Here is a 21586-nt window from a genome sequence, read left to right as displayed (position 1 = left end):
TATTTTGTTTGGAAAACATAAACCATAATTGCATAATTCAAGCGAGAAATTTCCTTACTTAGAAACTTAGAGTCATGTCATCAATCCACGATCAATTAAGTACAGTTAACCAATCAAAATTCTTTGACATTTTATTAATAACTAATCTACCTTCAATTTACAAGCTTTGAATGTATTCAATATGGGTAAAATAGAAAGAAAAAAAATACTCAGTAGTTAAAAATAAAAAAATATTCAATATGGGTAGATCTTTTTGAAACTCTCAAAATATGATATGTGACTAATAAATAGGATCGGACGGAGTATCTTAAGCTAAGGTAACCTAACTTGCCTAAAACTTCTAAACGATATCCCTATCTCTATCTTCCCTACCTTATAAAAAGTACTCTTTATAAGATTATTCTTATGAACGAATAGTGTATAGACATTTATACCCCTAAAAATATTTGATTACATATTTACCCTCTTTACAAGTTTAAAAAGTATGAGAGAGCTTAGTATGTGAGAGCTCTTATAAAAATTCTAGCGTAGTCGTCGACTACGGACGACTACGTTAATGGATTAAATATGAACCGTTGATTTATTAGTTGTCTAATCATAGCCACCCAATCCAACACCTAAGCTACACAATCATCCAAGGATTGTTTGGTTACTTTTTTTCCTTTTTATTTTTTTTATTTTTTTTACACATATGAATATATTTTTTTCATTAAAATAATAATAAAAAAAAATATTTCAGCTTCAACCTAAATCATCTTTCACATTATTAATCTTTTATGTCATCTTCGTTCACCCTAAAACCTTCATCTTCAACCAAAAACATTCATTCTAAAAAAAAAACTAACAATTATGATTTAAAAATTCATTAAAGTGTTATTTGGTTAAATAATTAAGGATTAAAATTAAATTAGTTACACGTAATTAGTTTCATCTTCAATTTTCATCATCAATAATGTTCAACGCAACCCTTATCAATGGATTATTAAAAGAAAAATCTCCATTGTCAACCTTAACCTTTATCATCAATTTCAAACTTCATTCGTCAATAATGTGAAATTAGTAATAAAAATGATAATCATTACATTAATATCTATGTTTTTTTAGTCAATATAAATTACAATATGACATGAATTACATGTTTTATGTCTAAGCCACCATTGATGAACAACAAGGATTAGCAGTTATTTCCTCAAAAAAAAAAAAAAAAAAAAAAAAAAAAAAAAAAACCAAAAAAATCGGAAAATATGCGTGGTAACATATAAGAGTATCTTTTAGTCTTCAATTCTCCACCATCTTTGACTTAAGATAGGATCATGATATTTTATTAAAATAAGATTTTTTAAAAATATTTCCAAAGGATGATTTTCTTTATATTTAAAAAATACTTTATGTATATATGTATGTATGTATGTATGTATGTATAATCTATACATGGATTTTTTTATTTTTTTTTAATATTTTTGCATACATTGAAATACGTAATTAAATTTGTCAAAGAAAACTTTATTATATGTATTGGAATATTCAAATTTAAATTTTCACATAACAAATTCTAACTATGTTTAGTTAATACGAAGTAATTATTAATAACTAACATTGTTGTGACATAGGAATATCTTAAAATTTCGCTTTTAGATATTCTCAATTTCACTTTGGGCGTATGCAAAATTTGACTGTTATTAGACAATTAGAAGGATTGACAAATATAAGACTTAATTAGTTAATATATAGATCACGTTCAATGCATACACTGTTTTCCGTTTTGGGTATACCTAAGTTATATGTGAGCATACCTAAAACGAAGTGGTTCAATTTTTTATTTATTTTACAAAATATAGAAGTATATGGTTATTTCGGATAATCACATCTCTTTTTAGAACTCTTGGCTAGATTTATTGTCACTCTATCTAACTGAGGTCTCATCAGCATAATCACGGTTATTATTAAAGTAGAAAGCCTGAATTTAAATGGTGAAATTAACTTCACGGCCAAAACATTACCTGTTATATAACAATTCTTGTTTGGATTTAGATAGCATTTATCGTGAATTAATGGAGGGATATACGAAAATATATTGAGGAATTGAGTGGATGACGTGGCACAATAAGGAGTTGAGTGAGTGTAGTGGCGTAATAAGGGGGCCTCCGTGGCGTAGAGACGTTTTTAGGAACACCTTTTAATATATTATTAGTATAGATTCAGGCTTTAATTTCTACTTTGAAAAGAATTGTGATTAACTTATATTATGAGACCTTGTTTAGATAGAGTGAAAATTAATCTAGTCAAGATTACTAAATATGAATGTGAATATACAAAATAATTGTATTAATATTTATTTATGTATTTTGTAAAAAAAAAATAATAATTAACCCCTTTGTTTTAGGTACGCCTAAATATAACTTAGGTATATCCAAAAGTGACAACTTAATCTAGATAGAGTGATAATTAATCTAGTCAAGATTACTAAATACGTATGTGAATATCCCAAATATCCGTATTAATATATATTTATGTATTTTGTACCAAAAAAATAAAATAAAATTGAACCACTTTGTTTTAGGTACGCCCAAATATAACTTCGGTATACCCAAAATGGGAGATAGTTTATACTCCGTGATCTATATATTAATCAAGTCTTATATTCCTCAAGCAGTCTGATTGACTAAAGAATATCATTTTGGGTACGCCCAAAATTAAATTAGGAATATCTATCTAAAAGCGAGTTTTATGTATACTTTGTGAGTTTGTTCTACGCTAGATAAATCCATTACAAAAACAAAGAACTAATTGATATTGCTATGATTCTTATGTGTATGAATTTCAATAAATATCTTCCGAATAAAGACAAACTAATCTTTTTCTTTTTATTTTAGGAGTGACTAGAAGTTGTTTGGAATCGCCTAGTTACGTTTTTTGTTACGTACTACGTCATTCAAGTATATGCTGTTGCTTAGAAAATATATGTACTTGATGCCAAGTTGTTTTTTTTTTAGAAACTGAGTGTGATTAGACGAAGTAATGATTGCTATATAGTATATTTCTATGAATTTGGGGGAAAATATTAAAGATCATTTAGTGGCGATGTATTTTAGGACTAACTAGTAGTCGTTTTGGACCACCTAGTTGTGTTCTTTGTTACGTACTACTCCGTACGTACATTCAAGTATATGCTAATCAAGGTTAATCCGTTGCAAAATATAGGACTAATAGACAAAATTGTTAGGATTCTTGCGTGTATGAATTTGGATAATTGTCCTTCGATTAAAGGCAAAAGTATCTATAGTGTTTTATTTTGGGAATAACTATTAGTTATTTGGGACTGCCTAGTTGTTTAGGGTAAAAATACCTTAGACACGTGCATCAATAGTTTAGTGACACATATCCCATAGGCGATAGCTAAAATAGTCAATCAAGACATGACATATGTCACGTGCTTAGATTAGAAGGGTAAAAAGGGCTCATGCCCAATTTTCGAGAAACTCGTGAACGACACATCCATCAACTTAGGTTTAAATAACCAATTTTCGTATGCATATGGTTTGATTAGATCAGATCAGCTTGACATTCATTCTTATATTTTGTTACAGCTCATGTAATTTATGATGATATATATGTTTTTATGTTATAATCTATAAGTATATACAAGAAAATAATAATAGAAATAAGCTATTTCATTTCAATAATTTTTGCAATCCGTGCATCGTACGGGTCTAATATAGTAGTAATAATAATCAAATACAGGTAGTTATTCTAGTACTTGTTTAATATAAAAAAAAAAAAAACTATGCTAGTAATTTTAATTTTAAAAACATAAATAAACAAAATTTAATCCAGATAAGTATGAAGTGTTTTTTTTTTCTTTTTGAAAGATCTCAAACAAGTATGACATTTAGTTAGAAAATGATATTCCTAAAAAAAAGTTAGGAAATGATATTCCTCAAAAAAAAAAAAAAAAAAAAAAAAGTTAGGAAATGAAACCAATTCAAAGCAAGACTAAAATTTGCTTTAGCAATTTTCATGGAAAACGTTCCTACCCCTTTTTAAAAAAAAAATAAATGAAAATGATTTTAATCTAGTATATATATACTTCCTCCGTTACGTATTATGTGCAACATTTTCTAAAAATGGATGTTACACATTATCTGCAACAAACTAAAACTTTCCCCTTTTAGTAATTTTTTTTACTTAAAATGACCAATGTACCCTTAGTTAACTTTACTAACACATATTAAATGATTAAGATTATATGTTATTAACATATTAACCAAAATTAATTAATCAATCATCTAAACCCATCCCAATCTCTCTCCTCCTTCACAACCACCTCCACCACCATTATCACCAACTTTTCTCTCACCTGCCTCGTAGCCGCCACTGCCACCGCCACCACCATTTTTCTCGCGCTTCTCTCACAGCGACGGTTCGATCCACACCAGCCGAAATCGCCCACCCACCCAATCCCAACCCCGAATCCCCCTGAGCACCTCTCCTCCATTGATGTCTCCGTGAAACCCCCCCCCCCAAGTCGCCTCTGTCGCCCAAACCTACCCCTGTTGCGCCGAGATCCACCGCCGATCGAGTCACCGGCCTCCTCCTCCATGATATTGTCGCCGATCCTTCTGGAAATTGAAATCCTGAAAATTTATTAGGGTTTGCGGTGGTGAGAGAGTGTGTAAAGGGTGGTTTGTGGTGGTTGCGAACTGGGTGAGCTTGGTTGCGGTGGTTTCAGATCTTGGTTGCGTCGGTGGGGTTTCAGATCTGGATGGTGGGGTTCGCGATGTTGCGTCGCTCAGGTGGTGGGTTTTCGCGATTAATTGGCTAGTGAGGTTTCACGTTGTCGCAATTTCGCTCAGATGATGGGGTTCCGCGATTTGGCTGGTGGGGTTTCGGATCATGGTGGTGGTGATGGTGGTTACGGGGTAGGCCTAGGTAAGGTGGTGGTGGTTACGTGGTAACGACGAGTGGGGTGGTGGTGGATGTTGCTGCTTGCAGGTGGTGTAGTGGTGGCCATTAACTCTCTCTCCTAACCTTAATCACACACCTTTTATTTAGTTAATCAACATTAACAAATTTTATCTTGGGAAACGTGCAACAAGGTTTGTTGCACATAATGCGTGGCGGAAGAAGTATATTTTAAAAAGTTTAAATACAGATATTATTAATCTCAAATTCATGCATATATTTAGGAAATCGTATCATTAGGAGAATAAATTTTGATATGATATCTTTTCTAGTTTCCTTATCTATAGCTTTCCATGATTATCAAGGAAATAACAATGATTATAAAGTTTTAATCTTTTTTAAAATTATTACTCTGTAATTTTGTATGTGAAGTGAGTAAGATTGCCGAATTTCAAGCATAATATAGTTAAGGAATCATTTAGACATTATTATAAAGTTTTTATCTATATTTTGATATGATTCCCTAAATATATCTTAATAAAACCGGTTTTTACTTATTTTGCTTTATTTTAATTCATCTTCAACATAAAAATCATAATCGAGCTTCAACAATCAAATATGGTGGATGATTACTCCCTATTTCATATGACTATATTATCTACATTAAACTAAAAATAATTTAAATTCTAACAATTAATGCTGAAAGATATGATACGTAATTTTTCCATCAATTTTTTTATACAGATAGTTAAATTGATACAAAATCTGAAATAAAAAAAAAAATTAAAGCATAAATGTGATGATTAAACATTAATCTTATTGATTAATTTGGTAATTTTTGTATGTGATTTGGATGAATAATGAAGATTGGAGGTTGAAGATGAAGTGCCCATTAAAATAAATATAAAAAAAAAAAAAAAAAAATTAGTGCGCCCATTAAAAATAAATGAAGCTATTAAATGAGGATGAAGGTATACAATTAAATTTTGTCAATTGTTTATTTTGGATGATTTTCTTCAATTTTATAACTTTGAATAATTATTTATAAACTATAATATTATAACTTGAAAAAAAAAATTACCCTCTAAAAGTAATGAAACAAACAACCCTTTGCTGACTGGGCGCTGACTGGTTGCTGAGTTGTCATGACTTAAATGATGTGTGTAGGGAATATTTCAAGCATTAACCCCTAGCTTGAACCCCACTGTGATCATACACTAAAGTACGGTGACGTCCAAAAGGGAAGAAGATAGAGCAAAAGAGTCGCCAACAAGTTTTAGGAACTTGTAAACCGTTCACGAGGTGAAGGTTACACCCCTTAACGATCCAAGAGATCGTCAAATCCATAAGGTCTAGAACCAAATAAGGGTTCGGGGATGAAGGTACAAATCCAACCTAAAAGAGATTGAACCTGCCCTAATAATAGGCCTCTACTTTACTCTGATCGTATTCATGTGCGCTTTCTGACTAACATGCAATCAATAGGATTAACCCTAAACATGTTTATCTATGTTGGTTGAATATTAATGCACAAATAAAACTATTATTGGCGATCACTTGAATTATAATCAAATTAACCCTAAACACGATTATTAATTATCTTATTAAGCGTGATTACAAATATCAAATTCCCTTTAAACATGCATAAAAGGCGTGATCAAGCAATAACAATAAAAATCAAGCAACATAATAATTAATATCATGATCATAAAATTATAATCATCATAAAAATAAATTATAATTAAAACAATAATAATGATCATCACAATAACAATTATAATAAGCATTATAATCATAAAATCATAATCATAACAATCATAATAAATAATAATAATAATAATAATAATAATAATAATAATAATAATAATAATAATAATAATAATAATAATAATAATAATAATAATAATAATAATAATAATAATAATAATAATAATAATAATAATAATAATAATAATAATAATAATAATAATAATAATAATAATAATAATAATAATAATAATAATAATAATAATAATAATAATAATAGCAAGATCCTAGGCATGATACTAACAAGATTAATAACAAACCTTAGCATGTCACTAAGCAATAAAAATCAAATCTTTAACCCTAACATGATACTAATAATCATAAATATTAGGATGAACATAAAAGGCATCGTAATAATCATATTTAATATTAAAGCTACCCTGGACATGATACTAGGAATATCATAATAACAATATAAACATGATTTCTACATCATAACATCAATAAGTCAATTAAAGTACTTACTTTGATGCCTCGTACCTCTTTCTAATAACAAAATACACACGTTAGTAAATTCAAGGAAAATAATAAACAAACAATTAAATTAAATAATGGAAAGAGAGATTTGGGACCAAACCCTCAGAAATTAAACCTTTCACGTCTAGGGCGAAGACAACTTCGAATATGGCTAGGTGTTTCTAGATCTTGTGAATGCGGAATTTTGTATGTAAAAGCAAGTTTGAAAAAGAGAGAGAAAGAAAGATGGATTAGAGAATGCGAGAATTGATGAATGCGAATGAAAACTGGTTGTAGGTGAATGAAAACGGAGTTTTTACGTTGTTATTTATAGAGAAAATCGCCCAAAAAGATAAAATTAACAAAACAGAGCATTGGCGCACAGAAAACAGAGCTGGCGCCAACATTAGGCTATTGGCGCTAGGCGCCAATGCCTGGCGTTTGGCGCTAACAATGTTTTTGACGCGCTTTCTCAAATCTGATAAATTTTGCCGTACAAGAGGATAAAATCGTATATTTTCCTCAAAAATGCTCTTTGATTTTAATTAAAACTCTGAAAAGTCAACAAAAGTCAATTTATCAATGCTAATTGAATTAGGAATGAAAAAAAACATTCTAGAAGAATCTAGAAGACTAAAACCATTCCTAATTGCATTAGGAATGATAAATCATATTAGGCCCTCCTCTAGATCATTGGGCCGCATATAAAGCTCAAACCGGGTCCAGTTTAGTAAATTGGCCATAATTTCCTCAATATTCATCCGAATTGGGCTTATAATATATCATTGGAAAACTCTTGTCAAGCCCCATCCAACTACACTATTATTGGACCCATATCATGGACCAACCAAACTGGATTTGCTGTTTTCTTAAAATAAGTTTTCAAAAACAGAGAGAAGAGAAAAGAAATTAAAACTATCCGCAACACTAGACTTTCCACACTTTTGCTTCATTCGATTATGATTCGACGCGAAAGATACTCATCACTGGGTTTGGTTTTGGGGAGACACAAATGGGTGTCTACAATGTGTAACTTAAAATTTTTTCGAAGGCTAAGATTAAGTAATAAAAAACATCTACGGTTGAAATTTAATCTCTTATTGTAGTCGACCATAGTCGTCTGTAGTCCTCCGTAGTCGACGACTACGATAGAAGCTTCGGAGCTCTTATGTGTAGACGTTTATTTCTTTGTTTTAATTAGTTTTTGGTATGCCTTTTGAACTAGCATACTTATTATCAAGTGTTCAACTTTTCAATGTATCTTTATGAAGAAAATTCCGATTGTTGATATTCTTAGAATATACAGTACTACGTACTTGGGTAGTATAGGAGTAGATTATACTATAGAGTTACAATGAAACATTGTTCATTATTTACTCCGTTAGTTATACATAGACTAATGGCTAAGCATTTGAAATAAACTAATGTACTTATAAATACTAATATAGAGTATGCCTTTTGTACTAGATACAAAGTATATGTTACATTATTTCATAATAATTCTCTTCCAAGGGCCCTTAGCTTATTTCTAATTTTCCCTATGACCCATAAAAAGTTAGAAATGATCCTTTATGTAAATAGTTATAATAAAATACCATGCAATAATATTAGGGTTAATTGTAAAAACTGTTTTTAAAGATTAGCCATAATCCCTAGTATATATAATTAAAATATATCAATATATACAATAAGATATTAACATAACCAACGGTCTTCTAATGGGAAGTTTAATAACTAGAGGTTTTTAATTTTTTTTTTTATAGTATAATCAATTAATCATTGGAGAATTATTTTTCTAGGAGCATTATCACTAGAGATTTGGGCCTAATTGACAATAGTTTAGGTGGGTAGTGATAAGGCCTGTTCACATGTACTGAACTGAATTGATTGGAGCTGAACTGATATGAAATAAATATTCTATGAGAAAAAGGAATTAAATTGAACTGAACTGATTGGAGTTGAACTGAACTGAAATGAAATTAAGATGAAGGGAACGAGCCCTAAGTGTTAAGAGTGGGAACATTCGAACATTGATAGTTTTCAATGTTAAGACTTAAGAGTGGGAGTTGCACTAGTGTTTGGTAATAAGTAGAGGTGATCAACATTTGCTCGGCTCGATCTGGCCCAAAAATAGGGCGGGTTTAGGCAAGCATAAAAACACTTTTTTAGTTAAAAAGCCCGAACCCGACCCGAAAAAGCCCGAAAAGCCTGTTTTGGCCGATAAGCTTGCTACTTTTTTATGGGTTTGGGCACGAGAAATTTTGTTAAGGCCCGTCCCGACCCGATTTTTGATCCCCTCTAGTAATAAGTGTAAAAAATATATAATCATGAATCAATCAATAATCACCAATAAATAACTATATACTAAAAGACACAACATTAATGACACGTGCCATCTTTTGGTGTTTTTTTTTTTTTTTTTTTTTTTTTGAAATAAGAAATTAGAAAAAAATATTATACAAACTAGAAATGTAATGATTACTACCTTTTTTAAAAATACAGTAAAGAGTATTATTTTAAAAAAAAAAAAAGAGAGAGACTTGGCCATGGTTTGGAAAAGGATTGGGCTTGTTGTTAAACTTTGTATTAAGCAAAATGACTTGGCAATTTTTTTTTAACACAAAAGGGCACATACTTATATTATATCATGTTAAAACTGATGTAACAAATCATCGGAGCAAAAGAGAGATATCTGCTGACATGAGACAGCAACCCTGAGGAACGATAAGCAGAGAGCATATGAGACCACTCTGAGCTATCAAAGTTCTTCCTAATACAGAAAACATAAGCTAAAGGCAGAAACATAAAAGCATAGTAAATGAAAACAGTAGCATAGTTGATGTTGGTGATAGCAGCATAAGGAGAAATAGGCTGCAAGACAAAACTAAGCATCCTGCCCTCCTAGTATCTCAGCAGCATAAGTTTGATAAACTTCAAGGGGAGGATAAGTGAAAGGCACCATTTCACATGTCTTGTATTTTGTTCTTCTTATGAAGGCTAACTTATCAGCTACAAAGTTAACACATCTATTAGCATGAAAAACAGTCACAGTCCAATTCCTTTCCAAAAGAGCAGTAACATCTCGAATAATATTGCCTAAATCACCATCCTCAAAAGAGTTGGGGTCCTTTAGCATTTTGCTCAAACTGTCTGCATCAGTTTCAAGCTCCAAGTACTTGATGTGTTTATCCCAAGCAAGCAGAAGGCCCTCCCTAATAGCTAGGAGTTCAGCAGAGGCAGCAGTAAGTGCATTGAATTTAGCAGCAAATCTAGCCAACCAAATGCCTTTCTCACATCTAATAACCCCCCCTCCACCTGCATTATCAACACTGATCCAAGTGCCATCAGTGTTTAGCTTAAAGAAACCACTGTGAGGGAGAGCCCAAAGCCTTGGAATCTGAGTAATGGAAGAAGATGGAGAATCCATACTAGCAGCATGTGTCATTCTCAAACAAAGGATGTAATCCACATAGAACTTGTTAAAAGTAGTTTGAATAAAAACCATTTTTTGTTCAAAAATAGCCGTATTCGTAGTGTTCCAAATATGCCAAATAGCTACTGTGAAAACTTATTTCCAAGAAGTAGTATTTGAAAGATTAAAGTCCAACCAATTAGTTAAATTGGTGTTGTAAAAACGTTGTAAATCAATATTTAAAGATTTAAATTTCACAAACACCAAAGACCAAAGGGCCAACGAGTTAGGACAATCTCTGAAAAGATGAATAGTATCCTCAATAGGAGCTTCACAACGCATACAAATAGGATCTAAAAAATTCATTTTTCTTTTGAGGGTACTACCAACTGGGAGAATATCTCTAATTAGGTTCCAAAGAAGCATTTTATATTTGTAAGGAACTCTAATTTTCCACATATTTTTTCAAGCAAAGGAGGAAAGAAAAGAAGTATTTAGGTTAAGGGGGGGGGGGTAGTAGAATTATAAGCAGACTTGATATTAAAATTGCCAGAATGGTGGAGAGTCCATTTTAACCTATCAGAAACATGCACAAGCTTAGGAAGGGGGTAAGCAAGGATTAAGGGGATTAAAGAAGATGAAATGATGTGATTCACACTATCTAAGCACCATTCATTATTTCTAATAATATCAGAGACACGCCAATGACCTTTGAAATTAGGAATATGTATATTAGGAATTAGATACAAGGGACACTCACCTATCCAATGATGGAACCAAAGGGAAGTGTCTTTCCCATCTCCTATGTTTATAATTATTCCTTTCTTAAGAATATCTCTTCTAGCTAGTATATCTTTCCATATAACCGAATCAGAAGGCTTAGGAATATAGTCCAAGAAATTAGAAAATTTAAGATATTTATTTTTAAGAATATTTATCCACAACTTATTATTTTGAGTGAGAATTTTCCATCCAAGCTTAGCCATAAATGAAATATTCCATCTTTTTAGGTCTCTAATACCTAAACCACCTTTAGCCATTGGATCACAAACAACTCTCCAGTTAGTTCTAGGAATGTATTTAGATCGGTTAACTCTATTCCAAAGAAATTGTTTACATTTTTTTTGTAAATCATTAATGACATTCATAGGTAAAATGTTATTTTGCATAGCATAAACCGGGTAGGAATTTAAAACTGACTTTATAAGGGTGCATCTTCCTGCCATGTTTAAAAGTTTAGCTTGCCAACCTTTGATCTTAGCACAAGTTTTATCTAAAAGGGGGAAGTAATCTAAATTATTTAACCGTTTATGGGATATAATAATGCCAAGGTACTTTCCAAAATTGGTAGTATTAGTAATATTACAGACATCACAAATAGACTTCCTCACATTATGGTTCATTTTCTTAGGGAAAATAGCCGAGGACTTAAGAATATTTATAGAAAGGCCTGAAATAGATTTGAAATGATCAAGGACTTCAATCATAGATTCAATATTATTAGTAGTAGCTTTCCCAAATAAGAAAACATCATCAGTATAGAATAAATGTGAAATATTAATATTTTTAGCGATTTTCATAGGTTTCCAAGAACCATGATCAACCTTATCTTGAATCATACATGAGAGACGATTGAGACAAAGCACAAAAATATAGGGAGATAGAGGATCACCTTGTATTATTCCCCGAGATGGGGAGAAAGACTCAGTGATTTCTCCATTCCAAAGAAGAGAAATCCTAAGAGTGCAAATACAACTAAGAATAAGATTAACAATGTTAGAAGGGAGGTTAATACTAAGGAGAGTATCCTTAATAAAACTCCATTCTAAACAATCAAATGCCTTAGAAAGATCAATTTTAAGAGTCATAAGGTTAGCTTTGCTAGAAGCTTTATTAAAATGATGAGCAACCTCTTTAATAATAATGATGTTTTCCTTAATGGATCTATTAGGGATGAAACTTGATTGAAAAGGACTTATAAGATCATCCATAATAGGTTTTAAACGATTAGAAATGCATTTAGTGATAAGCTTATAAATAGAATTGCACAATCCTATAGGTCTAAAATCTTTCATAGTAATAGGGCAATCACACTTAGGGATGAGGGAAATATAGGAATCATTAATGGCACTAGGAATGGAACCTTTAATGAAACATTGAGAAATAAAACTAGAAATAGAATCACTTAGAGAGGGCCAATGATGTTGAAGAAAAATAGGTTGTAAACCATCAGGGCCTGGAGATTTAATAGGATCCATTTGGAAAAGGATCAACTTTATCTCATCCTTAGTAGGAGGCAGATGAAAACTAGGATCAGAACAAACAGAATTAATCTTAGGATAATGATAGCTATTCATCAGATCAAGATTTATATCCATACTTTGAAAAATATTTTGAAAATAAGTTCTAGCCATATCTTTTAAAATAACTAAATCATTTATCCAAACTCCATCATTGTTCTGTAAAGATAAAATTTTACCCCTAGTTTTTTTAATATTAGCAACCAAATGGAAATATTTAGTATTACAGTCAGCATTTTTTCTCCAATCAAGACCCGATTTTTGAGCATAAATAATTCTTTCAATATTATAAATATGTTTTAATTCAAAAAGTAAATCTTTTTCTAATTGAACAAGGAAGGCAGAATACTTTTTGGATAAAGCAATTTGGATGCCATCAATTCTAGCCACCAATCTTCTTTTTTGATTAGTAATGTTTCCAAATATATCATGATTCCAACCTTTTATATTAGCTAGGAATTCGGATCTACCTTTTAAGAAATCAAAATTATGTAAATCCCAATTTTTAACCAAAAAAGCAGAGAAATCACAATGTTCTAACCAAGCATCTTTGCATAAAAAAGGATAAGGACCACCTTTTCGATTATTAAACACAGAAATTAAAATTGGACGGTGATCAGAGTAAGTGCGAGCAAGATGTGATACCTGAGTATTGGGGTAGGTATTTAGCCAACTCGGGTTCCCTAATGCCCTGTCAAGACATTCTTGGATAAGATCGAGACCTTCCCTGACATTATGCCAAGTAAAATGGTTCCCAAAAAAGCCAAGATCAACCATGCATGCATCCTCTGTTAGCTTATTGAGATCAGAACATTGACTTTGCCTAAACCTTAGCCCACCAAACTTATATGAAGGTTTAGTAACCTCATTGAGATCACCCAAAAATAACCATGGGGTATCATCAGGAGGAAGAGAGGCTTTTAAATCATTCCAGAGTATGTGTCGTTGAGCAGGTGAAGAAGGAGCACGAACAACAGATAATAAAATCTCCTTACTATCCGGAGAGAATTTAAACAAGGCATGAAAATAATTTTTTGTATCCCCTTCAACATAATCTACCAATTCAACATTCCTATTATACATTAACCATATTCCTCCTCTAAGACCATTCGGATTGATAAATTCAAAAGCATCAAAACCAAGCAATTTAGCAACTTTTTCAGCACGCAAACCATTACTCTTAGTTTCTAAAATAATGAAAATGCTAGGTTTATACGCAGCAATTACCTCCCAAGCATGAGGAATGAACTCGTTCCTTATAGCACCCCGTACATTCCACAGAAAAATCTTCATGTTAAGATCGGGAAATTCCGGAACTGGGTTTCCATTGCAGAACAAAATGTCAAATTTGTCCCATTCCTTCCACTGCATTGCACGCTCCATCAAGAAAATGTCGTGCATTTTCAACGGAAGTACCATTGAATGCAACTCCCTGATCGTATTCTTTATTTCCCAAAAATTAACTTCTATTTGCAACCCCACTATCCCTTTTCTGATCATGAATATTTTCATAAGGTGATCGGGGTTTTCTAGGTCTTGTTCGCTGTTTCCCAAAGTGAGATTGATGATTTGTGGATTGGAGGGTGGAGGAACCAAGTCGTGGACCTGGTAACTTGGCCACGACACCTGTTGTTGATACCATATGGTCGAAGAGTTTGTTGAGATGGTGGTGGGTTGGATGACGATGGATTGAGATGAGGGGGTTGGGAATTCATCAGCTTGGTAATCTGCAACAGAGTATTGCACATCATCTCTATCTTGGCTTGAGACGGTGATGTCTCTATTGACGACCATAGCAACGGTGTCGAAGAGATCGGAGGAGGGGTTGATACAATTTTGGTGATTTCTGCTGGAGATAGGGTCGGTCTGAATGGGAATTGTGACGGAGATGGGATAGTGGGTGGTGGAGGATGGTGGTTGAACGGAGATGGGATAGTGGATGGTGGAGGATGGTGGTTGAACGGAGTCGACATTCTCATGGAGATTGGCTGGGCTGGGGTAATCAAGAGGCCGTGATGAATTAGAGGTGGTGATAAAGAGAGATTGGTCGAAGGAATTGATTGAAGCCGCGGCGGCGCAAAGGATTCCCTCTGGGATATCCTTGTCTTCCGTCGCGGTGGCCGGATTGGTGGAATCTTTGCTTTGTTTTTCTCCATTTGAAATTGTTTCTATGGTTTGTTTTTCAGTGTTATGGTTTTCGTTGATGACCATATTTTCTGAGTTTTGAGCTAATATAGGGGAATTTGGAGGGTTTGCATGTGTCGCTATTGAAGGAGCCGAGTTGCTGGTTGCCAAATGGCATTCAAGGTTTTTTGGTTGAGCAATGGAAGAAGAAGGGGAAACGTGTGGGGATAGTAAATTGGGGAAAATATTTTCCGGATTTCTTTGTGCAATTTTGAGAAATTGCTCATCATTGTGAAGCAATATTTTATTCGCTAAATTCTGATTGGTAGGGGAAAGATCAGAGGATTCCAAAATGGCAAAAGAATTAGAAGAAACACTCTGCTTTTTTTGCTTATCAATATTAAGTGAGGGTTTAGAATTTTTAATAGCTGGACTAGGCTTAGAAGAAGATTGTGAGGTGGGCTTCATTGTAGTGGGTTTTAATGAAGTGGGCTTCAAGGTAGAAATATTTTGTGTGTTAAGGCTGGGTTTAGACATGGCATTAGTAGAGGTAATATTTTTCTTTTGTAGAGATTTAGATTGATGGAATTTTTTTTATTGGTAACAATTGTCCAAGGACCATACTCAGTTGAAGTATGGGGAACATTGACCCCCAAATCATGCTTAGTGGAGGATGAAGACATACCACAATTAGTGGGGGATGAAGACTTCTCAAGATTAGAAAAAGATATTTCATGGTTAGTGGAAGTTGAAGACTTTTCATTAACTAAAGAAGTGGGAAGCAAACCTTTTCCTTTATCTACCAAACTCACCTTTTGACTACATTTGTCTTATGACCAATTTTACCACATGAGAAACAGAGACACTGAACATTTTCATATTCAATTGCTTGCCATCCGTTGCCAACCCAAACATTGGTGATTAATGGTATAGTTAAATCAATTTCTAAGCAAACTCTAGCATATCTAGCACGAGTAAGATGATCAGTGGCATAATCAACACGAAGAGGATTACCTGCTAATTTTGCTATATCAAAAAGAGCTTCCTTATCGTAGTATTCCACCGGTAATTCGGGAAACCTAATCCAGACGGTCATCCTATCAAAAGGATTCATTGATGGCCTAAATTATCATTAGATAATGATCTAGAATGAACCAAGGACCTCCTAACATGGCTCTTTCATAATCATCTTGGATTGAAAATCTGAACAAATAAACATCTTTCCCAAGATCAATGACCTCAAGAGGTCCTTTTGGTCTCCACATAGCACGAACCCTTTGAGTAACAAAAGATGGCCATACTGATATCCCTAAACATTTCCCCATCAAAGTCAACTTCCATGGCTTCCTTAATTTATCTAGAGTTTCTTTGTGAAATAAAACAACTTTTAATGGATCCGGTGGAGGTAAATCCTCATCTTCCCATTTAGTTGAGGTTATTACTATTTTTTGTGCTTCTAAAAACCATTGAGATGAAGCTTTAACAGCCTCACGAAAAGACTGTTTGATCATAGGGGTGGGACTTACAACATGAGTACTTACAGCAGGAGTACTCTCCATGTCTTCATCTAGCATATGAACATCTTGTATCAAGGTGTTACATGCATCATTTGGTTTTTTAATTGCTTCAGTTGAGTCATCAACATGTTGCAACATGTTGGTATCAACTGTCGTAGATTGATTCTTATTATTAAACTCAGCCACTTGAGGGCTTAAATCAGATGAAGTAGAATTTTCACCATGCACATACTGCTCATCGTTTACTAGCAAAGAGATGGACGAATCCATTAGAACAAGCAAGAAAAACTAAGAAAAAGAAGAAAGAACGAAAGAACAGGACAGGGCAAGAAGAAACTCGACGACTGAATACCTTTAAAAGAAAAACAATTTGAGAAAGAAAGCTAACAAATTCCTTAGCAAAGGCTCCCAAGGCCCCCTTGCCTAAGCAAGAAGGGAAACCCTTGATGACCCTTGAGAGAGAAAGTGAGAGCTAGAGAGAGAAAACATTTTTCACGCGCTTAATTTTAAAAATGACTTGGCCATTGATATGCTAGAAAGACATGATTAAGCAAAATACGTAGAATAGCAAGTTAGTGCATCACATGGTCATTGACTATTTTTTTGGAAGGAATCATATGGTCATTGACTCATTGCATTACAATTTACTCTTTACAAAATATAAAAGTGACATTTCTAAGAGCAACTCCAATGGTTGTAGCTAGGGACTTGCTTGTAATTTCAATAATTCCCTAGCTACTAGCTTAACCATTGGAGTTAGAAAACTCAATTAGCTTGGCTAAGCAAATTATCTTTGCCAAGCTAATTTTCTTGGGAATTAAACTTGTTAAAATAAAATGCCAATTGCATCAATTTAGCTCTTTCCATGTATTTTCAATCCAACAACTATTACTAAGCTAATAGCTAGCCATTGGAGCAAAAATTAGATAAAATGATAATTAGCTTAAAAGCTTATGTGGCATGGAAAGCTAATTGTCAAATTAGCTTCCCATTGGAGTTGCTCCAAGAAACATGCAACAAGGTCCACGTTCCCCAAAGTATTGGGGAGTCGAAATACTTCTTAGGCAACTCGTCTTCATCGCTTTAAATACTTCTACTAAATCCTCTTTGGACTCCCTTCTAGTGCCAAAAAAAAACTCCATGTACTCAATTTAACATATACTTCTCAGCCTAAACCCAAAACACTGTAACAAATTAACAACTGCCTCCATTGCTCAAAAGTAACACAAACCTCAACATTGCAACCCATACGGACTCAACCCTCGGACTCCAAATGTTGAGAGATTATGCACTTCTATCTAGTACAATAGTATAATTGGGTAACATCTAAGGCAATTTATCCATTCCTCCTCTGGATTCAACCCTTGGACTCCTACGGTGTAAAAAACAATCACTCTTCCTTTGCTCCAATGAATCATTAGCCCTATCTTTGGTCTCGCTAACCCCAAACAAGATAATTCTTTGTTTCTCCAGTTAGACAGCACATGTCAAAACATTAACTCTTACTCCCGATATAGAACAAAATCAATATAATTAAGAAAAATACTCATTATTATTCAGTACACAATGCATCTTGAATCAATTTAAAATTCGACTACACATTTGCCCATACTAATCGACATGGGTCGACCACATCACTGACACTACAAATATAAACAGTTTACATTCATATTAATATACTTTCCACAACAACATTTATATTAAACTTTCCACATATATCAACAACTTATATTCATATATATTAATATTGTAGCAGGGCTAATAATGTAACCACTGCTATGATATTACCTGAATTTAAAATATTACCTAAAGTGTGTATCCAATATCGGAGAGCTCCAAACACCGGCCGACCACTAATAGTGGCGAGATTGTCGATGAAGCAAATCGGGACCTTATAGAACTGAAATTCGAGCAAGTATCAAAAGAAAGACCCAAACATTACAGATCCGTAAAAAGGGGAGAGATAAGATTGTAAAACCAACAGGGGAATTTGACTATCTAACGAAAAGTAACTCGGGTTAACTTAGGTTTCCTTCCGTTAACGCCTTCACACGAACCCTTGCATAACACTACAATTATTGCTGCAACAAAAGTTAGTCGGCAGTCTAGAGCAAAAGACGCATGTAACCTTATAATTGCACCTGAAAAGACCAAAATAACCCTAGATAAACGAAATTCGTTAATCTGGGGAATTGCCTGGGATCGGTTCGTATAGAATTGGAGAGGTGCTTTGTATATTTCACTTTTTCTTAATAGTTATATTTTACTTATATTACAACATGTATAAGCAACTTCCAAACCCTTTTTTTAAGCCCCCTTCATGTTTGATTGGTTTGAAAATAAAGACCATTTTCTATTTTTTGGAAGATTTTTAAAACGATAAGATGTCCTTGTCAACTACCAACTTAATATCTAGCTTCCCTAAAAAAAAAAAAAAACTTATTATCTTAAATGTTATTAAAGTGGTTAAGAGAATTATAATAAGGAAAGGTATAAAGATTGAATGAAAAATTTATTTCTAAAATCTACTTATAACTATATACTATAGATGAATAAAAGTTAACACTTGTCATAATTTGGTTAATAAATTCTCAACAAAGAATTTCAAGTTTTTTTTTTCTTTGCTAAAAAAACTAGAAAATAATAATAATAATAATAATAATAATAATAATAATAATAATAATAATAATAATAATAATAATAATAATTATTATTATTATTATTATTATTATTATTATTATTATTATTATTATTATTATACTTTGTATTCGATAAACTCAGACGACCTAGATCAAATTCATGACAAAACAAACTAATAATAAAATAAACTATATTGGATTTATCTTTGCACACCCTAACCATAATTTTGTTTTTCCAAAACTTCTACTAGCTAGTAGTATACACTTTAATTTAGTACTGATTATATGAGTTTTGATCGTAACACTTTATTTAAGTTGCAAGATGCAAAATGCATGTCACATCTACCAATTTTGTTTGTATCTAAGTCACTCATTGTCAAAAATTCCTTGTTGACAAGGATCTATACATATGTTGACTTTCATCTAACCTTAGTTATAGTCAATGAATAATTATTGGCTATAAACATACAAAAGACATACATCTACCTTTTATCTTATGTTATTACATACGTAACAATTAGAAGAGCCAAAATTTTTTGATTAGCTTGCAACTTGCAACTAGATACTATGTATGTAGTACTTATTTCCATTCTTTCCATTTTCTTTCAACTAGTGAACTAGTGCGTAGTACATAACAAGCTAAGATGTCTTACTACTAGGATAATTCCATATTTCCATGGAAGTATATTGGGGGATTTTATTAGCATTTGACCCCGTGAGTGGTGAGCATGGGACTGTGAGGGGCTTAGCTTGCTCACTTATGACTGATGAGCTACCTGTTTTATATACTTCCTCCGTTCTTCTCTTATTGTATCACGTGGGATTTCACTCCTTTTTAAAATTAGTTGACACTCTGTAACACCCCCGATTTACTAACTAATAATAAACAATAAATAAATGAAAAAAAAAATAGACAACCTTTAAATAAAACTGCGGAAGCACACTCCTAAATCGGAGGTATCGCCGCCACACTCGACAACCTGTCAAGTGTTAAGGCTTACAAAATCCCAATAATTACAACCCAATAAACTAGGTGAGCTATTTACAACTTTACAAACTCGTTATAGCATACTAATCGATCACTTGAGCTCCCTTTAGCTACGATCACTTGATCAAACCTGCTTATACAAACTTGACTGCTCACCATTAAGGACAAATTCCAAATAGATCGTCGCAGGGCCACCATAAGAAAAAGACATGGCCGCAAACACAAATAGCACAATAAAACAACACACACGTCAGCAAAAAGCTGAGTAATCACCACATATCAGAATATAGAGTATAATAGGATAATCAACATTACTAGCTCAATTAAATAATGTAGTTCAAAACTACATAACACATTGTACTCTAAAAAAAACCTTTACCGATTCAACCTCGAATAATAATACGAACCTTTACTCAATATATCCCATAAGTGTGTAAGAGTAGATGGAATTATATTTCATAAAGAATAATTACATGCTATATATATTACAAGCCTAAGGCACTAATCACGTAAGCTATACAATAAGAAAATCAATCACAAAGTCAAAGGCAATAAATACTTTACAAATATAAAAGATAGTATACTCTCAATCAAGGAAATTGAGTGATATTAGCTAGCCCGTGATTTGCATATCAAGAATAATATCATGATGTGATATTATTCTCTACATGCCCCCGCAAGACGGACGGCGGATCAGAAAGTCCGATCTTGATGAGTAATGTGTCCAACCTTGGTCCGGAGAGTGGTTTTGTAAGGAAGTTCGCTAGTTGATCACCGGTTGAAACATGAGTGACGCGAAGAGTACCCTTTTGGACTTGTTCACGGATGAAGTAAAATGCTTGTGCAAGATGTTTCATTTTAGAATGGAATACCGGGTTTGCACTTAAGTAAGTAGAACTTAAATTGTCACAATAGATGACTGGAGTGTTTGAAATTTTAATTCTCATTTCAATGAGAAGATTTTGTACCGACATTAATTCCGCAGCGGTGTGAGCAACGGACCTATACTCTGCTTCGGTGGATGATAGAGCTAGGGACTTTTGTTTCCTAGAGCACCAAGTAATTGGTGTGCGTCCAAGAAAGACTACATGCCCCATTGTTGAAATAAAATCATCCTTATCACCCGCCCAATCCGCATCAGAGAAGGCATGTAATATAGGAGGTGAATCTTTGTATATGTTTATGCCTTTGTCAAGTGTGCTATTGAGGTAGCGTAGAAGGCGTTTAAGAGCTGTCTAGTGTTCCGTTGTTGGTCGATGCATAAATTGAGATAGTTTATTTACGGCAAAGGCGACATCCGGCCTAGTCAGAGTGAGGTATTGAAGACTACCAACTGCAGCCCTATAATCCTTGGGTTCTTCAAGAATAACACCTGAGTTGACCTTTAATGTATGAGTGACGACCATGGGGGTGGGTGCTGGCTTGGCTTCTAGCATTCCCAT

This window comes from Chenopodium album, chromosome 4 (assembly GCF_948465745.1).
Source record: "Chenopodium album chromosome 4, dcCheAlbu1.1, whole genome shotgun sequence".
Lineage (NCBI taxonomy): Eukaryota > Viridiplantae > Streptophyta > Magnoliopsida > Caryophyllales > Amaranthaceae > Chenopodium > Chenopodium album.
The sequence above is the reverse complement of the archived record's forward strand: the minus strand, read 5'-3'. Positions refer to the sequence as shown.